Here is a 24,213-nt window from a genome sequence, read left to right as displayed (position 1 = left end):
ATGCATATGTACATATACATCTATGAAATAACATCTGAGAGATGTACATACATACATACATACATATATATATATATAGCTCATTCTAATATTTTTTAATTTTTTATGCTAATTTTATTCTTTTCTTTTCTAATGTTTTTTCTAATAATTCAAGTTTAATGTTTTTTTCAAATATTTTGTAATGATTTTTTAAAAATATTTTATAATATTTTTCTAATATAATTTTTTTTTTCTAATATTTTCTAATGTTATATGTACTAATTTATTTTCTTTAATGTTAAATACTAATATTTTCTAATGTTTAATTTACTAATTTATTTTTCTAATATTGTAAAAGAAAATAACTTTTTTTTAATATTTCACTTAATAATTTGTTTTCCTAATAATTCTACACTGTTATAATATTTTTCTAATATTTTCTAATTTTCAAGACTAATATTTAAGAAAATATTATCCAATATTTGCTAATATGTTTCTAATATTTTCTAAAAAAAATTTCTAATATTTTCTCATAGCTTTCTAATTTTTTTCAAACTAATATTTTTAAATATATTTTCTAATGTTCTTCTAATATTTAACAATGTAATATTTTTTTCTAATGTTTTTCTAATAAAACTAATATTTTTCTAAATTTGTTTTTTCTAATGTTTTCATAAATAAAACTAATATTTTTCTTAAAAAATTGTTTCTAATTAAACTAATATTTTTCTAATAAAACTAATATTTTTTAAAATTTTATTTTCTACACTATTGTTTTTTTAATATTTCAAAAATATTTTCTAATTTTCAAGACTAACGTTTTTAAAAATATTTTCTAATGTTTAAATCCTAATATTTTCTCATAGTTTTCTAATATTTTCTGAACTAATTTTTGAAAAAATATATTTTCTAATATTTTTCTAATATTTAAATATAATGTTTTTTCTAATGTTCTGATATTCTAAATTAACGTTTTTAAATATTTTCTAATATTTTTCTAATATTCTAAACTATTGTTTTTCTAATATTTAACTAATTTAACACTACTTTTTTTCTAAATTTGTTTTCTAATGTTATATTATTATTTATATAATATATAACTAACATATACAAAAAAATTTATAAATGTTAAATTAATATAATTAAGTTTAACATAAATAAATAATAAAAATATTAAAATATGCTTTGAAAACATACAAAATGTAAAAAACGTTCAAATAATAATATATAGACATACCTGAAATAGTGCGAAGATGAGAATCTGAAGGAGAATGATGGTGGACACTAACCAATAGGACACGTTTGCTCCAACCTCTGGCTCAAATATTCAACGTCATTAAAATGAATAGTCCATGGTAAAAAATGGCATTTTAAAGCTGGAATTTGGCATTTGGCATGTTTGTGAGAGCCTATTAATTAAAAATATTCATGCAAACATTCCTAATTTATGGTGAATATGTTCGTGTGAACACTTTTATAAAATATGTTCGCTATGAACATATTTACTATGTTCGCACGAACATATGGTGTATGCGATTTTTTCATTTTGTAAAAAAACAATTCTTCATCCCACTAAAGTGGAACCCATTATTGTGGGTTCACCTAGAGTGTATCTACATCATAGCATATATTGTAGAAGTTGTGAAAACCAACTTCATAGATTGCCAAGATCACCTGCATGCAAATAACCTACTGAAAAGAAATCGAAAAAAGAAGGAAAAAGTAGAGCTTGGAAAAACTCAACAAGATGAGAGAAAAACTGTATTCCAAGATTGATTGAATTGAATTGAAAAAAACAATTACAAGAGTTCAACCTTAAAGGTGAACGAAAGCCCTCAAGCCTAAAAATGATAGGTTGCACAATATAATTAATATAAAATATTAATTATATGCACCTAAGAGATAGCTTAAGAAAACTAGAGTAATAGGAAACTTATTTAATTAAATCAAAGTGATTTAATTAATAAGTATAAAAAATCAATTACTCTAACCACCCCCCTTAAGCGAAGCTCATGAGGTAAGATAACCTAGCACAACTAAGAAAGCAGGAAAAAATGGGTCCCGACAACAAGGCTTGATCAGGTACCCAAAACAAGGAAATCTCTGTAAACCAGAGACAAAGGAGAAAATCCAGTGGGAAAAACCCCTCTTCAAAAAGAGATAGCAAAGAATGTTCTAGAAGATAGGAACAAAGAGAAGATCATGAAGAAAACCACTAAAGTCGAAGAAGCCACAAACTCTATTAGAAAGAAACTGTTGATCTGAAGATCCTCCACGGAAATAGAAGGCATGAACTAAGAGTGTCTATATGATAGGTGATCCATCTCACTGAAATGCATAGGTAGCTAGTCACTGCAATAACCTAGTATATAGGATCAAAATACTGAATATATAGCTCACTCCAATGAACCATCGAACCAAGGAAGCATTAGAACCAACAATATAACCCCTCCTTAATGCAAATGTGGTGAGGTTGCAGGCAACTAAAAAGATGGGCCAAAAATCTCCTACGACAAAGGAACCAAACACATCGATAGTGAGGTACAAACACCTATAAAGGCACGTGTCACTGACACTGCATGAGGTAAAAGAGGAAGAGGGCACAAAACTGACAAACAACTATCCCCCCCATGGCACTTTATAAAATAGTGCGAGTACAACAAACCACAATGATGAAAAGGATCTCGAAATGCAAGAGTGGCAGTTTATCTCAGTGTGTTTGGATAAACAATGAATATCAACAAGGATCAAAAAAGGAAAAAAGCTAATACAAAAAATAGTACAGCCCAAAAAAAAAGATCCCATGCTAAGAAAATGATCCTCAGACCTGAAACACCCAAGATATCCACCATAGAGAAAAAAATGCCAAAAACATGATAGAAAGAGCATGGGGAAAAATCTAGAAGAAATTACATCATTTTTGAAAAGTAGACAGAACCAGCTTTTCAAAAATATCACGTTTTCAAAAAACAGAGATGGGATGCACAAGAAATGCTTGCCGGAGTCAAAAATAGAAGTTCAAATTTTAACTGCAAAATAAGAAACTAAACTACATTAAAACCAAAAAAACTCCTACACCACTCTCTCTGTCTTGGAACCAGCTTTTCGACGCTTCTTTCGGATTGGAAAAATACCTCGGTATGCTAAAGATATGGCCAAAAAGGTACGAGTAGGTCAAAAAGGGACCTTGGAGAGCTTGCAGGGATGCTAATGCAATGTTGACATCATGTTGACATCAGCATTTTGGGAAAAAAATTGACGGCCACAAGGTTGTCGCAACAAAAAAGGGCCACATGGCATGCCACGTGGCAGAGGCTAACTAGGCAGCTGATGTGGCAAGGGCCATGTGGAAAATGCCAATGTGGCACCCCTATTCATGTGTCAGCTACAGACTAGGCAAAAAATGCCACATGGGCTACTAAGTAGGTGGAGCCGCAGGAGGGTGGCGGTCGTAGGTGGCAGTGGTCACAGTGGTGGCTAGATCCGATGGTGCCGCCTGGAGGGTGGAGGGTCGGCCATGCGGTAGTGGCCGCAGGGGCGGTGGCTGGACCGTGGTGGCGCATCGGTAGCGGCTGTGGGTGGGGCTAGGTGTAGGCAGTCCACTGGTGGCGTGCAGGTGGCCACTGGGTGGAGCTGCCCAAAAGCAATTTTTAAAATTTTTTTTGCAGTAAATGCATTCGTATGGCCTTCCGAGGGGCTAAAAATTCTTCCCAGACACCCGGAAGCCAAAAAAGACAAATTTTATATGGATCTTAACTGTAAATGGCCCTTCGGATCTAATGGCAGTGTCCGTTTAGGCCCAAAGTGTCCTAAAAAGTTGCTCTTCCTCCCAATTGAAGAAAAAACCTCAAAAAAGTTGGGGTTTCTAACTTCGAATCATGGCTTCAAAAATCTTTTGAACAAGAAGTAGCAGGGTGGCTCTGATACCATGTAAAAGTTGTGAAAACCAACTTAACAGATTGCTAAGATCACCTGCATGCAAATAACCTGCTGAAGAGAAATCAAAAAAAGAAGGAAAAAGCAGAGCTTGGAAAAACTCAACAACATGAGAGAAAAACTATATTCCAAGATTTATTGAATTGAATTGAAAAAAAGAATTACAAGAGTTCAACCTTAAAGGTGAACGAAAGCCCTAAAGCCTAAAAAAGATTGGTTGCACAATATAATTAATATAAAATAATAATTATATGCACCTAAGAGATAGCTTAATAAAACTAGAGTAATAGGAAACTTATTTAATTAAATTAAAGTGTTTTAATTAATAAGTATAAACAATTAATTACTCTAACATATATCTCCCCCATACTATGTAATCTACTATTTACATGTAACCTTTCTCTTATATACATTTCTCCCCTTATGACTTTACTCTTCTCCCTCTTTAACTTTGCTCTTCTCATATCTCATTTCCCCTTTATCTCTACTTTTCTTCCCCTTTTTTGACAGTAATGCCAAAGATTTATTCTAATGTATTTACACAAAGACACCAAAATGAGATAAGAATTTAGAGTGTACCTTGAGGGTAATTTCCAATGTTTTATCCCAGTTTTGTTGCAACACCTTGCATGTTTGAATGACAATTTGCACTTTTGTTGAGAGTTCAATCATGTGATCAGCAACAGAGAAGTTGTTATCATGAATTAGGGTTTTTGAATAAATAATGAGCTTTTGCATAGAATCCATGACAGGAAGGATCATATTTTGGATATCAATTAGTGTGGAATGGATCCTTTCTTCTTCTCTCAACACCTCTACCTACATATCTAAAAAAAAACTAATCTTCTTAAAATGTGCAAAGCTTGAACTAGGGTCAAGTTGCAACCTTTGAGCACTTGCCTTAAGATCAGTATTAATTTTGGACAATTTGTCCTTCACTTCCTTAGTATACTTGGTGACATCACATAGCTTAGCAAAAAGTGATGACACATTAGAATAGGACACCTCAAGATTGATCAAAATTGTTCATAATTCAACTTGATTAATAGCAATGTGCTCCAACACTTTATTATTGAATTTATTTTCTTCTGTTTCAATCAATTTCTCTCGTCTCTTGGTGTCCCCTCTAAAATTTTGAACTACATCTTCAAGCTGAAACAAAGTAGGCTGAGAAGAATCAACCTCAACTCCAATAGCCTCAGTCAAAATTTTCTTAGCATCATCTAATATTTTGTATTCTCTGTCCCTTTCTTCTCTCAATTTTTGTTGCTTGGCCTTTTTCTAAAGAAGTTCACCAACTAAGTGCATTTGATTTGTAGAAAGATTGTAGAAATCCCATTTGAGAATTTCTATTTCTTCATCTAGATCTATATCTTCTTCTATTTTCTTTCCTTTCAAAACCTTTGTACTTAGTTGAACCTTAGGTTCAACTATCCTTGTACTTATTGCCTTAGTACCTGTAATGGAAACAATGGTAGACATACTCGGGCTTGCAGTAAAAACTATTATAGCACTAACTGGTGGAATACTTATAGAGATGCTAGAAGAATCCAAAATTGATGATGACAAAATTGTAGAATCCAAAACTGAAGTAGACGAAATTGGAGTGCTTACCATGGATGAGCTCAAAACTAAAGAAGTCAAAATTGGAGAGGTGGTGACTAAAGAACTCAACTTGGCAGATGAAGGAGTAACTTGTTGCTCAGTTGATGACATGGAGGTCACTTCTATCATTGATATGCTGATCTATATAGGGGAAAAGAGTAATTGGACATTTGATGTATTTGTAGTAGTCACAACCACACTTGCTGAAATTGCCTCCATAATTAATATTGTCAAAGGTTTTCTCGGGGAGTGAGGAAGTGAAGCAATGACTGTAGCTACTATCTTTACTGGGTCAGTCTCCTCATCATTTTCCTTATCTTCCTTAGTAGCTTTTGCACCTTGCTTCTCTTCATCTTCCTTTTCTTTAGCTTCTTTCTCCTTATACTCTTCATAATCAACTTTAATATAATGAGTTGATCCTTCATCATCCTCTTCATCCTTACCTTCTTCTTCATCATCCTTCACATCCACTGGGAAGTCACTTGGTTTATGAAGATGATAAATGTTCTTCCACATGTCTGTAGAAATCTTAACTACATGCTCTATATCTTTGATCAAAATTATGCATGTATTAAACCATAGAGTCATTTTATCTTAATGTTTCTTTAAAGACTCTTTTACCTCAGCATCTATCATGCTTAGTAGTAACTACCTTAGGGTTTGTGCATATGTCTTTTGCTATTTGCATGGAAAAATCCCATCTTGGCTTTATTTTCTCTAACAATTCATTAGAGATTTGAGAGGCGATTTGATTTGGTGAGTACTTCCATTTTCCCATTTTTGTGAACACCAGTTCTTCAACCTATTTTTTCTCTACCTTTTTCCTTGTCTCATACTTCAAGGATTTGAATTTTTTTATACTAGAACCTTCTTCCATTTGCTTCAATCCTTCCTATAAGGTGGGAGGTTTGCTAAGTACAATGTCACTTCCTTTCTTCCTGGACCTCCTTGTGAAGACTGCAGTGGATTCCTTTGGAGGCTTGGTGATAATCACCTTGCTCTTTTTCTTGAAAGGTTCTTCTTCTTCTTCTATTTCTTCTTCATCCTCTACCTACTCTTCATCTTCACCTTTACCCTCATTTAACATGAGAGGGGTACTAGATTTCAGTTTGGCTATCCTCCTCTTTCCTTTGTTAACTGCCTAAGGTAGCTTGAGTTCCAACTCTATTCTTGCCATTGCCTCTTCATAAGTGCCAAAGTAAGGGTCATTGGGATCCATAAATTTATTGACAAGGGCTTTAATGATATCCTTGGTTTCAACAATGTTTACTTCATAGCCAAGAGGCTTGACCCACACAATTCTAGGCTTGACTACTTGGATGTATACCTTGTCACAATCAACCATGAAGCACACATCATCCTTGTAGTCCTCAACTAACTTCTTAGATATCCTAAACCTATTGTTCATTTTGTCTTTAAACACATCGAAGTAGTTGTCCATGACACTACCATATTTTTCTCCCATTTTTGCAATGTATTCATTTATTTGGTACAATATTGGTACATCCTTTCTCCAGATCACAGTGCCTTTGGAAGGGAAAAAATTTTGCACATAAAAGAATAAACATGTTAACAGAGAACCAAATTTGCAAGGATTATTCTTGTAAGTCCCAATACTTTCCATCTTCTTATTGAATTTCTTTAGTAACAACTTGATGAGGTCAAAAGACAAGTTATTCTTCACCACTTTGAATGCCATCTCTACAGCTTCACATGATACACTATTGAGACGACTTAAACTATATATCTTGTGAGCTATAACATGAAAACCAAACTTGAGTAATGCATCATTAATACTACTTATCTTCATGCCTCTGCCATCCCACTCGACTAGGGTTTTCTTTTCCAACTCAACTTGACCTAGAGTTTTGATGGTTTTGGCTTTGGTGAGCATGGGAAGGCCAGTGATTTGATGAATCATCTTCTTGGTTATCAATATTGGCTACTCCAACCACAATTGACCATTGTGCACCTAGCTAAGAATATAACTAATCCACTTAACTTGAAACTCTTGGGGCATATGTGGAATGTGAGTTAAACCTTTAGCTTCCAAATGTTTATGCTCAAGTTGCAGGGTTCCATCAACACACAACTGAGCTAGGGCATCATCCATCTCAAGAGTACCAATTTATTTAATTACACATTTAAAATTAGTTCTAATGTCATTAACAAGGAGTACTTTGGGAGGGATTTGAGATTGAGCTCCGCTGGGTTCTAGGGTTTTCGCAACCACGGGCACAAGCTTGAAGTCTAACACCTTCCATTCAACACCTCAAACCAACATATCAAAAACTTTCTTTGCCTTGCTTGTTGCCATTGGATGCCATTTTCACTTGCTAGCTAGAGAGAACTTCGAAAATGATTGTAGGAAATTTTCTCAAGTCACTTGATTGCATAGAAAATTGCACTTCGCAATAGCTCTCAAAAATTCATGGTGAAAAACAAATTTTCTTCCATGCCTTTTGTTAAAATTCACCATTAATGCTTAGTACAATGGTAGATGAGTTAACATAATGCTTGATAGGCTATCATTCACTACTTTGTATTGATCACTCGGTGAAGTCTTCATGACTCAATAACCATAAGTGCCTAGTTACTCTTGACCTTGCTCGGTAGAGTCTATGACCTGACCTTACTAGGTAGAGAACATAACTCAATAATGAATGTTATAGATCTTGCTCAATGATCCCTTTGTATCTTGCATACGGATTTGGATCCTGGTCACCTTTCAACTAGAACTGATTATGATGTTTTCTTTGATAGCCTAGTTCCACTTCTTCCTTAAGAACTTAATTAGAAGTGGTAGAGTCACCCAGTTCTTGAGTAGCTTGACCATCATTAATTGAACCAATATCCTCGATAGACCTAGGAATCCATTGCTGTCTCATCTACATCTGAATGTTATCAGCTTTTGTCTTCTCATCTTCAATCTCACTAGTATTCATACAATTCTCGACACTATGACCAAGTTTTGTACAAAAGTAACATCTTATAGTGGTATCCTTTTTCCTCATATGATGTTTAGCACAATTCATACCAATGTGTCAATATTCTCCACAATAATGACATCTACACTAGGTATTGTAATCCCAACCAAATATTGCTTTCACAATTTTTTCTACAGGATTCAATATCTTTGTTTTGCATTCTAATGCCGTGTGTCCATGTTTCTTGCATTTATGACAATTGCCTTCAAATTTTGGTTTCTATTTGAATTCATTAGCCCAATGACTATGCTGATTGCAACTGTAGCATTTTTTATTGAATTTTTCTTTTCCATTACTCCAACATTTGTTTGATGTATGACCTATCTTACCATAGTGATTACAAGTAGATCTTTGATTCTTTTGAGCACCTTGTTTGGAGGATTCACCTTCTTCTTTGTATCCAATTCCTGCTTTTCCTTTTTTCCTATAGAGGTTTTGCTCATTTAGTTGAACCATGTTAACTTGAAATTTCAACATTCTTTCACTGATTTGCTTCTCAGTTTTTAGGTCATTTTTCTATCTTTCATTGGTTTTCTTTTCTAATCATAGCTCATTTCTTGTTCTTTCATTGATTTGTCTTTCAAAATTTAGATCATTCCTTAATCTTTCATTGATTTGCCTTTGGCTCGTGATTTCCTCATTTGCATTGGAGATTTGATCCATAAGGTTTGCATGCTAAAGGGATTGGTTTTGGGTCTCATTGTTCCTTCCATTTCTTCTCTTATCTTTTTTCTCTATTCCAAGATTTCACATAATCTTACAGACTGAATTTCTTATTCTCTTTTCAACTTTCTTACTTCTTACAGGGAACCACTCTTCTATAGGAGTTATTTGATTGCATCATTTGCTTCATATGAACTACTTGAAGGGAAATAAATCTTCAATTCTTTCTTCAATGTAGAGATGATCATTTAATTGATTTGCAAGTTCCTTTCTTCTTTTCAAGGATTGGGAAAGTTGCTTCTTAGCTTTCTTGAGTTCTGCAATGGTCATTTCTAGATCCAACTTTTCATTTTCAATAGCCTTATCAAGTCTGAATATCTCCATATCCTTGATCTTTGCTCAAGCTGTTAAACTTTGTCCTGAGAACCACAAAGCTTTGACACCAATCGTTGGAAATATTCAAGACTATGCTATGTTATTGAGAGGGGAGGGGTGTATCAATAACTTCTAGAACTTCTACCAATTTCACTTCTTTACTCAATAAACCATTTAGCATTTAATTCACCACATCTGATCTAATTGCATACTTGAGAAATTGGAAAATATAAAAGCATCCACAACACTTGAACACAATAATTTGGTGACCTAGAAACCTTCCAAACAGAAAGTAAAACTAGGGTGGGGATGATACCCACAAACTTTAGTACTATAGTATAAAGTTGGTTGTTTATGGCTTACATTGATCACTTCTGATGATTTTCCCTATTAGGAACAAATAGGAGTACTAGGTTCACCTTGTGAGAGAATTTACAACATACAATGAAGCATGCACTAGGTAAAGAGATTTAGAAAAGACTGTTAAGTCTACCTTGTTAAAGGATTTTGACTAGCTCACCTATTAGGATGAAGCAGTAGATCTCTGATTTGCAACTGAGATTTCTAATAGAGATTCCTTGATGTACTAATCGCCTTTCTATGATAGATTTTTTACAGCTGCTCCTTATGCTGATATGGCCTTCATAAATGTTTATCTATTGCTTAGATTTGCACTCTTGCACTTGCATTAGACATTCATTACATTCCATACTACATTGGATATGATACAATACATCACATATATATACCATTCCAATTTACAAAATTACAAAGTCAGTCATGACACAAGTTAACACAAATATGACAAAGTTGGCCCACATGAAGATACTCGAGTTCTAAACACTGACTCGGTAAGGTTCTGATGCACAGCATCCACTATCACTACTTGGTATCGTCATGCTCTTGGTAGACATAGAAGCTCGGTCCATACTAATCACCTTCAAGTAGTCTTGAACTTGGTCTACATTGGTGACTCAGTAGATATTGTGCAACTTGGCAAACACTAAATCACTTGGTTACCAAGGAGTGGCTCAGTTAACATTGCTTTCGCATTGCATGAACTGAGAACTCAGTAGACACTACATTGCTCGGTAACCACTAGCTTTGTTTAACATGAACTGCAAACTCAGTAAATCACTTGGTAACCACTAGCTTTCTTTCACATGAAGTGCAACTTGGCAAACACTAAATCACTTGGTTACCATGGAGTGGATCAGTTAACATTGCTTTTGCATTGCATGAACTGAGAACTCAGTAGACACTACATTGCTCGGTAACCACTAGCTTTGTTTCACATGAACTGCAAACTCAGTAACCACTAATAAACTTGGTATGCACTAAGCTTCTTGATTTGCACTACTGAACTTCACACTAACTAAATCTACTCGGTAACCATAGGAAATAGTCCAAAGGACTCGGTACCAATTGTTAAAGCTTGGTGGCTACTGAATTACAAATTCTAAATAAGTGTGTGTCACTAACAACAAACTTGATTGATGTGTCAACAAGGGGCACTCTTCCAAACTAGACTTGGAATTTTTTGGTTGTTAGCTTTGGGTTCTTTCTTGGGAGATTGACTTCTATAGAGGTGGAGTTCATTCTTGTGTTTTTGATGGGGGAGGTTAGTTTCATTAAAAGGGAAGGTATCTAGGTTTCCATTTGTGATAGTGCTAATGCTTGGGAATCTCTCTCCCTAGCATTAATTTTAGGGTCTTTCCTCCCTCTACTGCTATTGAGGAGTCCCCCTTCTCCATTAAGGTCTGAAGGGAATCTACAAGGTAGTAGAATTTTTTTGGGAAAGCTAAACTAAACTTGTGGTTCTATTGGTTGTGGACCTATGACCCTATGGGTGAAGGATAAATAGGTTACATGTTGTCTAAGGTTGGATTCTAGGGCTTCTGAAGATAAGTTTGTCTCCCCCTTTTCATTTCTTTTCCTCTTGTAACTAGGTGTTTGTTGTTACTTTTGAAGGGTTCACCTAGTTCCTTTGTTTTTGCTTTTGGTTTAAGAATGCAACTAGTATGGGGGCTTGTCCCATGATAATCATTAGCAATGCGGACTAGTGTTGGTGGGTTTGCCACATTTTAACATTTTTTTTTGATAGAGGTAGACCTTAGTTAATGTCCACTCAGATGTTTGATACTAGATGTTGTTAATATGTTTTTTAGCAATATTTAATCTATGTTGTTTGTACCACAAGTGAACACCTTCTTACTGACTTTTATAATTAAAAAAATGAACCATATTCTTTACTTAAATATTAAGTTATGAAAGTTGTACTATAATATCATTATTTTTTTAACTCCTTTTCACTTCTATATCTTAAATATATTATGAGATGAGAATGATTATTGATATGAACTAGGTTGAATGATTACATGAGCTGACTAGGAATAGTATTATCCCTAGATATTCAATGATCCCCTTGTACTCATATTAAATTTAATTTTTATACAATATAAGGCTCCATTATTAAAATTATGTAAACTATATTATCAAATAAAGATCATGTGCATCTTATGTTATTTTTCCTTTACTTGTTTTACCAACTTCCAACTCTGTGATGATTTTCCTTGTTGTAAAATGACTGCACTTCTCCTAAAATTCTTTTCTATTTATTATACACATCATAGGGATGATGTCTTTAAGCTCAGAGGTTGGTTGCATAGTTTTAAAAGTGATCTTTCTTTCATTATTTAATTTTATTTTTTCAGCAATTTTTCCTTCAAATGTATGAGGATTTAAGTTATAGATAGATCCATTGGTTATTACCTTAATAGGTTGGAATTCAGGAGTATTAATGTCATAGTCAATCAAAAATTTAATGTTATTACAGTATTTGTATGAAGTGTTTATTCCTATTAGGTTTCCCATTGATGAACCTATATTCCTGAGAGTCTCTATATGTAAAAGTTTCAGTGGGAGCGAATGAATTGAAACCCAAGTTAGAATAGAAAATTTTAACAATTCTTCCTTAAAATTTGGTATCCATTCTAAAAATTCAATAGAATAACCATTAAAATGGAAAACAAAGGTAAAGAGAAAATATTTTTTGATATTTTCATCTCTACACTAAATGAACATAACTCTTTTAGAATGGTGAGATATACTTACCTAGTTTTAACAAAAATCCTAAAGCTAATTAATTAGATTGATCATATCTTGTTTTGGCCCGTTCCATAGTGCATAAACACTAAGATTCTTGTATTCATGCCACCACTCTTCATTGTTTGGATTTGTTAGGAATAAGATGTCTCAACCTTGGATAATTCCTATTCTTATTATTTGTTTTGTAAAATATATTTCTTGCAAATAATGTTGATGTGTCAGTATCTTGAATTGTGTTTAAGGAGATCATCACTAAAATGGTTATGATGGATTCGTATGACATGTAAGATCTATGTTAGGAAGATTCAATGACAAGTGAAGACATGTGGAAACTGATAAATTTTAGTACTGTACACTCTACCCCAATATGGTAAAACCCTAATACGGTTACCTTCGGGAGTAGCCCTAAAGTAAAGTGCATGTTATAAGCATTTTTAGGGTTGCAAAGAGAAGGAAGGCAAGAAAGTGTATTGTTGGTACTGTGAGTTGCTATTGGAGTCTTCTGTTGTCGCTGTTGAACTTGCATTGCAAGTGTATTGTAACCTTGTGTTGAAGATAATACATTGTGCAGGTTTTGGAGGGGTGGGGTTGTTTTACCAAAAGGTTTTTCCCCACCGAAAAATCTTTGTGTTATGTGTTTTTTTCTTTGTCTATTTTATTTATGCTTGGTTTGCTAAAATATTTTTGTTTACATGATATTGAATCTGTAAGTGTAAAAGATTTTAATAGGATTTGCACCATACTTCTCTTAAGAGATTAGTGTAGGAAGCTATTTCCGCACCTGAGTTTCCTTGCAGGATTATTGATGATCAGTATCTGTTCTTTAGCTTTAATATTGGATTGAGCAATCTTTTGAAGTCTACTGGGGCATTGAGAGGGAGAATTGGCCAAAATATTCCTACGATGAGGGAGAATATATGTTCTTGGAAGGTTATGTGAGGGTTTAAACTTTGAGGATTTGTGCTTACAAAGATGTGATTCAAGGGTTTTGGGGAAATTCTCATATGAATTCTCAACAAGACCTGCTTGCTAGAAATACAGAGGCCAACTCTCGCAGGAAGCATATTTTGTCTAATTAAAAAACCATAATCAATTGTCAAGGCTATCAATCAAAAAAATGATATTAGATTGATAGCTTGCCTGAGCCAAAGAATTTTTGACTTTATAAAGATCATTATTATCTATGTTGATTAACCATAATCTTACTTGCCTTATTCACAATCGGGGCATTTTGGTTCAAAGATCTTTGAACTGTGTTGATATACCCATTTGGATTTATCCCTAACCAAACCCCTATCTTCTTTGTGTATTTTTTTAGACAATTTTGATTAGTGGCACTCAATGTATTATTAATGATCTTGTGATTGAGATTCTTGTCCTATACATTCAAATGGTCCAGCTCATTTGGCTTAGCTAGGGCTGAAAACACATTAATTGTCTTTACTACATATCTCAAAATTGTAGATAGAGAGCTAATGTAGGGGCTATTTCCATTGTGTCAACACCCATTTTTATTTATTTGGTGCTCAAGCATAGAAGGATTAATCAACCTTTTTTTGATGTGCATACGCTCTAGCATTTTGGCCATTCCTTTGAAATCTTGGATTAGATTGCTTGCATCCGCAACTATGTTTGTTATTAAGTTCATAATTTGTATTATTAACCTCTGCTCTTCTTGCCATACTTGCTCGATAATTTTTCTTTCTCGTTGGTTCCTTATTCCCTTTGGAAAATTCACCTTGTGAATTCTATAAACCATAAAAATTGGTAGTAGTAATAACAAACATGCGGAGGCCTATTTATTTTTTTGGGTCTAATTTTGGTTTGATTAATATTAAAATTTAGAGATTTTTCTTCACTTTCTATAATAGAAGGGAATACAACTATCGTGTGCCAATTTGATTGGATGGTTTTTTTGTTTACTCTTATTGGGCCAATCTAGATTATTTATCATTGATTTCACTCCCTAGAACTAGAATGAATCATAATGATATAATTTTAATGTGGGTTAAAAGTTGGAAAAATAGACCAAATTTTTAAACATTAATAAATTGTGGACCTATAAATATAATTTAGGAAATTAAGTAGAACAATGGTAGAATATATTGTGTACTAGATCTCTCATCTTTTAAGTGAGTTAGAAGTTAAAACGAACAAGATTCAAAGTTAAGGCATGGAACATGATATATGTTGGAGACATCTTTTAGGCTAAAATTCTAAATTTCTTAGGATTGAAGGTTATCAAAGAAAATATCAAATTGTGAAAAAAATGATATGGCTACATGTAGATATGATATCATTATAAGAGATACATGAATTAAACTCAATAAGCATAAAAAAAGTGCTCTAGAAACAAAAAAATTCACAGTCTAATGATTAGTAGAAGGGGATATAAACACAACTTTTTCTACCAATTAGATTTAAAACATGAAAATAGACTAGAAAAAGCAGCTTATTGATTTCTCATTCATTAAGATAAAGATATCATCTAAAATATTATTATTTTTCTCTTTGTTGATTCTCAAAGAAATCCCCCTTCTATTTATAATGATGTATGTGGTGTGCTAGATTTTATTCGTGAGTGGATGTTAGAGGAAGATGAATAAATGCTAAAGAAATTGTCTCTTTGAGAAGTCATAGGGTTTTATTCTTGGAAGGGCACAAGAACTAACATTTTTAATGAAAATGAAGTAATCAAACCTTATATGAGTAATCCAACAAAAGTCCATTGAAAAGGTATAAATATATTTTATGATACTTTTGGGTACATCATTGAAAGCATTGAGGTTCAGTTCAAAGAATATGTATAACTTCAAGAATTGATTGCCTCAAATGCATGGAATTGTCTTGATAATAGATTATTGACCATTAGATATGTATTCTTGCATATTGTTATTAACCAATTATGTTTCTAGGTTGTAAACAATGAATTACCTTTTCACTATAGATGATTATTATTTTATACACACTAAAGGAGATAGAGAGACATTATAGTTGCAACAACTATTAGCTTAATTTTTTTTTAAATGACACAAATTCACTTTGTCTAGTGACAAAAAAGGTGATATTAATCTAGTTAAGAATTGTTCTCTTCAATCAAAGACAAAATCATTTGGAGATTTAATTCACTTAATTAAAAGTGTATTTTTATAAGGTAAGATAAATTGGGATAATATTATTATGAGTCTTAATTATAAAGATGCATTGATGAAAGTTATTGAAACACAAATTTTGAATTATATTTAAATCTTATCTTGTTTTTAATAATATGAGTTACTAACTTTGAGAAGTCTAGTGACAAAAAAGGTGATATAAATCTAGCTAAAAATTGTTCTCTTCAATTAGAGACAAAATCATTTGGAGATTTAATTCACTTAATTAGAAGTGTATTTTTATAAGGTAAGATAAATTGGGATAATATTATTATGAGTCTTAATTCTAAAGATGCATTGATGAAAGTTATTGAAACACAAATTTTGAATTATATTTAAATCTTATATTGTTTTTATTAATATGAGTTACTAACTTTTGGAAGGGTGTTGTATCACTAATCACAAGTGTTAACTCTTCATAATATAGGTGAGACTCTAGAAAGGAAATTTTTAGTTGTGACATACAATTAATAATTACATTTTTCACTTTAACTCTTTGTATTCAGTATTCTTGTGACATCATTTTATATATTGATTTCAATAAAAATTTGTAAAGGATTTTCTCCTTTGTTGATAGAAATCAATGTAATTGCTTAAATTACTAACTAGATATAAAATTTATTTTCTGATAGAATTAATGATAAATCACACAATTTGATTTTCTATTTGTTTCCTTATTTTCTGCAATTTTTATATTTTATGTTGCTCCATTTTCTTAAAATAAAATCTTATGGATCCATTGGGATACTTTCTTTATTTTATTTATATATAATTTTCTAAATCAATATGTGAGAATGAAAAATGAATTAATTTCTATGCCATGATATTGTCAATGTATCTTTAAATGACAAGAGTTCTTCATGTAACTTGCATTGTTTTATTGTGAACTTACACTAAATGCTGAGAGCGAGTTAACAATCCTAATTTTTTTTTTACATAAATAATAAGTAAAATTAATTATACTATAGAATAAGCAATTATAGATTAGAAAATCAACACAATAGCAATGAGACTTTGATACATGGAAAACCTAGCTATAAGAACCAATAATGAGAATCAGTACACTGAATATCTATCTATCTACATATCCATCTGTGTGTGTATGTGTACATACATACATACATACACAAATATACATGCATACATACATATACATACAAATACATACATGCATATGATTTGAATTAAAGATATTAATGCTTGCAAATATGTTGATATAATTCTTTATTTTGGTTCATATTATGTATATTTAAAATATTGATCTTTGGGAGTCTTACCTTTTCTATGCATCTAAATAAGCATTTGTTTAAAGACCATCTACTTATTAATCAAATTTGAATGTAGGACTTGAAAAAGTATATACATAAAGCATTGTTGAACATGGAACAACATTGAACTAGAACATATCCCAACACAAGCCATCCACATAAGAGAGTAGCACGTGTATCCAATCCATTAGTGAATTATAGAGCAATAAAAGGGACCAAAAGATATTGTGGACCAACCATATAATATATTGATGATAGATCAACCAAAATATAGACTTGACCAAAAACAATTAATACTAGAGCGTCACCTTCTCTTTTCTATAATTTACTATTAGAAGAAGAGTCAATCCTTTGGACCAAGAACATTCTAGAAAGATTCTGTAGTAGACTTTTCATTCCTTGTTATGTAATTACACTTCCAACAAATTCTAGGCCAACAACCAGATCATCTTGACAACTCTAAGGGCCTGTTTGGCAATGGGAATACAAGTGGAATAGGCATATGTAAATTTTTAAAATTTTGAATTCTTTGTTTGGATGCACCAAATCAGAATTGGAATACGAAGTAAAATAGGAATATGTATTCCAATTTTGGCCCAAAAATGAGGTTTTGCAATTCCACCCAACTAGTTGTTATTGGAATACGTATTCCTATTCCACTTTTATTTATTTTAGAAAACATAAATTTTGGGGTCTGCAAATTCCCCAGCAAATATTGGCTGAACCAAACAGAGAACCCCCTTTTCTATTCTAGAATAGCTATTCCTATTCTCCTATTCCTATTCCAGCAGCCAAACAGGTCCTAAATGACTTGGTTTGTTATCAGTGACAAGAAAGCCAATATATCGGACACTTCGTATAAAACGACACCATGCAAAATTGAAATCACCCAATCATATTTGTTGAACCCAAAAAAAAGTGTAAAAGAAAAACAATCTGATAATAATAAACTGTTTATTATTGAACTTATGGTAAGTGCCAGTTAAAATACCTACTTATAACAATGAGAATCTATGAGATATTTACTAAAGGGAACTGAAAACTGCTAGAATTTGGATGCTCTTGTAGGGCTTGAAATTTTATTTTAGGCATCCGAGAAGCATTGCAACATTGCTTCTTATTCAAGGAGAGCTATGACAAGGCTTTTCACTACATGACCTATCTGATCGACCCAACTTATAAATCCGTAAACAACATCTATACTTGACTCGACCTCCATGGTTAGAGTAAAATTCTGGTTTTGAAATTTCTCAGTAAATTGAAGGCTGGAAGGATTTACCTCTACCTTGAATCCGTTTGGCACGTCAACGACTGCCTTATAATACGATGTGCCCTCTCCCACATTCGTCAATGTTCTTTTAAATGTGGCAGAGTAAGATGATGTGGCATTCTTTTCGAATACTGCAGTGAAGGTAGGATAGTTTAGACCATCAGAACCTGAGTCAAGACTGTTCGGACATGAAACAGGCACACCGGCGATTAATTGAATTTGCTGGGTGGTGTAATTGAGAGTGCACAAATAGTTTATGTAGTCCTCGGCACCAATGTCATAGACAAGACCAGGGTCAACGGCTTTATTAGGATCAACATGGCCTGCACCAAAATCCAGTGGAGTGGCTGGTTGCCCGTCATCACCATCAGTAATAGTCTTGTTGGTGTTGTCTAGCGTGTAGGAAGTGGTCATCATTGCAGATCTGATTGCCGCGGGACTCCATTCACTACGAACCGCTTTCAGCAGAGCGCTCACAGCGGCTACATGCGGACACGACATGGACGTCCCAGAAATTATAGCTTAATTGTCCCTCGGGGTTTCGGCTGCCCAGGCCGCTAAGATACTCACCCCAGGCGCAGTAATGTCCGGCTTGAGTATGTTGGGGCCTTGATTATTGGGGCCTCTAGATGAAAAATCAGCCATCACTGGCGCAGGCTTCATGCCCAAGACTGTCACGCCGAAATCAACTTCCACCACAGGACTGGCCACTGAAGAAGAATATTTTGCGAGGGCCGCCCCATCAGGAGCATTCAAATACAAAGTAGGGAACTCGTTAGATGGATCTGAGGCTAAATAGTTTGGTTGATCTGTTACCATGACTAGTGCAACGGCTCCAGCAGATTCTGCAGCATCAATGATATCAGAGCTGACGTTGGTGCACAGCACCACCGTCCCATTCACTTTCTCAGGGACAAGACTTCTCATGCACGCCCTATCTCCGACGTCGTAGGCGAGCGGTGCACTCGATATCTTGAAGTTGCCATTCGTCGTATCGGAATAATAAGAGGAGGACCCCAATACAACGGATCCATCGCCCAGCTTCAACGTAGCCTCATATCCTCGGTCGATGGTGCTCGCTCCCACTGTCAATATCCATGGTGCGCCGTTCAGTACACTTTGGCACGATGGGCCGCCGTTTCCCGCAGAGCAAACAACAACAACTCCTTTCTTGACGGCCGCGAAGGCTCCCAGCGCCATAACATCATTGAAATAAGGTGTTGAGTCGAAGCTGAGAGAAAGAGAGAGAACATCAGCTCCGTCATTAATGGCACTCTCCATGCCGGCAAGCACGTCAGAGCCCGCAACCCCAATCGACCAACCGATTTTGTACATTGCCACTCGCGCGGCCGGAGCCACACCGCGGGCTATGCCAGGGGCGTAACCGTGGAAGCTGACATTGCTCACGTAGTTGCCCCCCGCGGTTGACGACGTATGGGAACCGTGCCCGAAAAAGTCCCTTGCAGAGTCGTAGTCATTAGACGTGTCAATTGGCCCGTACATTGCCCTTGCTCCTTTTTCGAAGGAGCGCGCGCCGATGAGCTTTCTGTTGTATGAGAGTGAAGGATCAAAAGCCGTGCCGTTCTCGCAAGTCCCCTTCCATCTGGCAGGCACGGCTTCCATTCCGTGGTCATTGAAGCTCTCGCTCTCTGGCCACACTCCAGTGTCCATCATCGCCACGATAACGTCTTGCCCAAATCGAGATGCCGGCAACAGACCAGCAGTTGGACTGAGCCCGAGGAATTCTGTTGAATTAGTGGTATGGAATTGTCCCACTGGATCGGGAAACGACAACACATGGCCGGGCATCTCCTCCAGCGTGTCCAGCTCCGACTGGGTCAGCCTGGCGCTGAAGCCATGCATGACCGTATCATAAGTGTAGTGATAGAATTTATCCTCTTTCAGGGAGCCGGGCAAAGATTTTACAGAAGATACCACAGATTTGTACCAATGCTCGTGTGTGGAGAATTCAGTGGGTATAGCAGATTTATCCATACGAATAATGTAATTTGAGGCATACTCTGCACAAGTGGCATACTGACAGAATAAACTGAAAATCAAGCAAGCTAACACCAGACGAGGAAGACCAGTGCTTACTTTCATCTTGACGTACTCCTAAAACTACAATCTCTGTGTTGTCAAAAGTATCTTTCCGAGCATCAGTTTGATGTGAAAGTGAATGCAAGGTGCTCTCATTTATTGTAACTCGTCCGGCCATTACATAGCCAGGGTCTCTTCGATTCTTCCGCTAAATCTTGTTTGGAAGCAGATGTACGGATCCGTTTGTTTTAATGTCAACTGGCAAGTACTCGGGTAACTCGTCTGGACAGTTTATTCTTCTCGTAATTGTCACCTCCTCGATATTGTCATTTATCCTCGGCGATATATATATATAAATATATAGTGCAATAAATAATAAATAAGAAGATGCAATCTCTCTCACACACATTTAATTCTAGTGGAATATTTTCTTTGTTTACAATTAAGTAATCAATATCATAAGAAATGTATTACTTCTCATGATTCATGTTGTATTTAGTGGATAATTTCAATTTTATATAAATTGTCTAAAATAAGGAAAATTAATTAAGGGTATGTAAAATAGTAAGTTCTTATATACTTTGTATATGTTATTCTAATTTTGGTTATAATGAGGTGCATTGCATTGGAGTAAGTTGAAAAATCTCTTGGAGAATATTACTAAATATATACATGACATTTTTATTGCATCAATGGCTATATCACATAGTTGTATGAGTATGCTTTGTATATCATCTAAAAAGATATGACATGTTTAGAAAAATGGACTAGTATTCTTCTTTAATGTTTTAAGTAAATATCATTATATTATTGTCAAGTAGGTATGCTCTTAAATTTTAATTATAGAATAACCATAATGAAATGACGATCATAGAAATGAAATTATTGAAGCCAGCATTTCCCAAATCAACATAAAGTCCAAATCCATAAAACTAAAGCATTCTTATGTCTATTGATAAAAATCACTACTCCTAAGGCAAGAGCCCACAAAACAATGATAAATTGTGAGCCTCTTAATTGGGAGGTCTTGGGTTCAAATCTACTCAAGCCTAACTAATAATCAAAATAATTAATCACAACAAATAATAATAATAATTAACCTTGGCTTTGGCCTCTTATTGATCAAAAATAAAATAAAATCGCTACTCCTAGAATAATTAGAAATATAATTTAGTAGTATATGAATGTGCACCTTAGAAAATTTTAAAAATCTAATCTAATAAATCTTTGAGTAATGATATTTTATTAAAGTGTCTATCTATTTTTAATATTCCCTTTTCCCCTTATTATTTAATTATGATATGATTTTTTATTTTTTAATAATTTTTTATGTTTCTTTTGTTGTTATCTAAGAGAAAATTTGTCCTAAGAGGACCAAAAACCCAATGAATTAAAAAAAATAAAATTCTATCGTGTTAAAAAAAAGATACAATACAACATACCCATAAAAAAATATACATGTATTTAGCTACACACTAGTTCTTCTTAATAATATAATTATTAATGTCTTTGACCTTCCTAATAACACTATCTAAAGGAATATCATCCTTGTTCTTTCTCTTTAACCATATGCAAAGACTGGAACTAGTTTGTGGACCTGCAAGTTCTCTCACTTTTTCCTTCCTCATCTCTCTACCAATAAATTCGTTCTTCTTTACTACTTGAAAAATAGCAATGTCAAGTGTAATATCCATATAAATGGAAACTATAGAATTACCCATTGAAAGCTAATGAACCACTTTTTCTTGTTCATTGAGTGTCATTTCCCTCGTTGATAGCCATTAAAGATGACTTTCTAACAATGACCACTTTGTTAAGAGAAGATTGAACCTCGTTGGAAATTTATCTTTCAAATTCAACATTTTATTTTCAAGACTCTACTCTAGATCATTAATGCCTTTCACTAGATTTTGGGTGCTAGAAAGAATATCATCTAGTTTTTAGCATTAATGGAGTTTTAAAAGTTCACTTAGCTCTTATATAACTTAATTAGATAGTTTCTTGTGGCTAATGAGGAATTAATCAAGATTTTCCGTACAAAGGTCTCACCTTAACAAGGGGAGCCCTTTTCCATAAGGGTTTCTTTCTCAATTTCATTAGGGATGTCAATATGAATGTCTTTCTCCATATTTTCCTATTCAACTTTAGATAAACTATCATTAATAGAAGGAAAATATATCTTCTTTTTGGAAGGGGATTTTATATTTATAGTAGGGGACCCAACTGGTCTTACACCAATTTTAGATTTATCCTTATTGATGAGTTCCTTTCCTTTTTCTTTTTTACAAATATCATCTATCTAATTTGGCACACATTTGTAGGATGGGATGTAGTTTGAATTTTCATCATTCAAAGACATTATCCTCTTCCTGTGAGAGGAAGAATAGATAGATATAGCTTAAAAAGGGGATTTAATCTTCTTTTTATACATTTTTACTTCTATTGTTAACACTTATTTTTGTAAATTGTGTCATAACTCTAAATGCTAAACCTAAATCTCAAATGCATTAATGGTTGGTTAGTAGATGAACGGATATAATTATCACATAATATTTTACTACTAAAATAATTTTTAAAACCCAAAACAAAAATGTGGCATAGCCAGTGAATGAGCATTATTATACATAACTAAAAATAAATAAAAATAATTAAGGTGATCAAAGATTAAGGCACACAATCAAGAGAATTGAGTATCAAAATGTAGGGAAAGAAATTACATTATCCTTTTATAGAATCTCATCAATAAAATTTTAATTGAAACTAATAAAAAAAATTATTATTGACTTTGATGAATAAATAGAAATTGGTAAAAATCTACTTAGCACATTTACTAAGATCCCTTCAAGTTTAATGTTTGGTGTTATACTCTTATTAATAATTTGATATGCTAATCTAAGACTAAGAATTTTATTTGTTTGTCAAAAAATATTAGTTTGGTAATTTGCTCATAGCATAGTTTAATGTCCTAATTATTTATATTATCATTATTTAATTTAGGAGCATCATTAACTTTATTTATTTCATCCCTTATTATAGTCATGGTCTATAATATACATCCATGGACACAATAAGGAACAAAGAAAAACCTTTAGCAGTATGGTGTAAGAGAATTTAAGTAACAACTTTCCTAACAATTTAGCTCATAACATATTGATCAAGATTGACATTACAAGAGATACTAAAAAAATAGTAATTTACTATGTCTATTTCTAGTTTCTATTGTCTAACAATATTTAATATACTTTAACATACTTCCTCTTCATATTTCTTTAAATACTTGTTATTTTTAGATGATTTAGCATTTTTGTTTGTAGTTAAAAATCTTTCTAATGTAATAATTTTTTTTTTAAAATTCAGTTTTAAAGACCATAAATATGATTCATTCCAAAAACTAACATTTGTCAAAGGCCCCTTGGTCTACTAGTGAAGTTGAAAGGCTCACAAAGAGCCCAGTAGGGATCAAGTATTACTAAATGCAAAGCACATTTGGCCAAATAGATTAGACAAAAAGTATTGAACCTCAATTAGAAAAACAAAAATAAAACTAACATCTAATATATGTATTCAAAACATATCACAATGGAAAAGACAATTTCTTCAAGTTAAATAAAAATATCTTTCATATGAGAAAATTAAAATTTAAAAATAAATTTAATCAGAACGTAAAATAACTAAAAACAAAGATTGATGATGACCTGAAATAAATTATCATTATCAAATCTGCATATAGATATTCAACTGTGAGAATGCGGAATACTCCAATCGCTAAGGGCAGATGTGTGAATCGTTTATTGCCGCTCCTTCTAATGACAAGTGTATGGGTTTTCAAA

General features: G+C 33.4%; 1 pseudogene; it reads right to left on the bottom strand.

The window, feature by feature from the left end:
• Positions 1 to 18,190: 18,190 nt before the first annotated feature.
• LOC149535527 (subtilisin-like protease SBT1.6 pseudogene) lies at positions 18,191 to 20,446 on the bottom strand (annotated as a pseudogene).
• Between the last annotated feature and the right edge of the window lie 3,767 nt (positions 20,447 to 24,213).

The sequence above is a fragment of the Cupressus sempervirens genome, chromosome 10 (assembly GCF_028749045.1).
Source record: "Cupressus sempervirens isolate cs-2001-9-10 chromosome 10, ASM2874904v1, whole genome shotgun sequence".
Taxonomy (NCBI): domain Eukaryota; kingdom Viridiplantae; phylum Streptophyta; class Pinopsida; order Cupressales; family Cupressaceae; genus Cupressus; species Cupressus sempervirens.
Note: the sequence above shows the minus strand (reverse complement) of the source record. Positions and strands in the feature narration are given on the sequence as shown.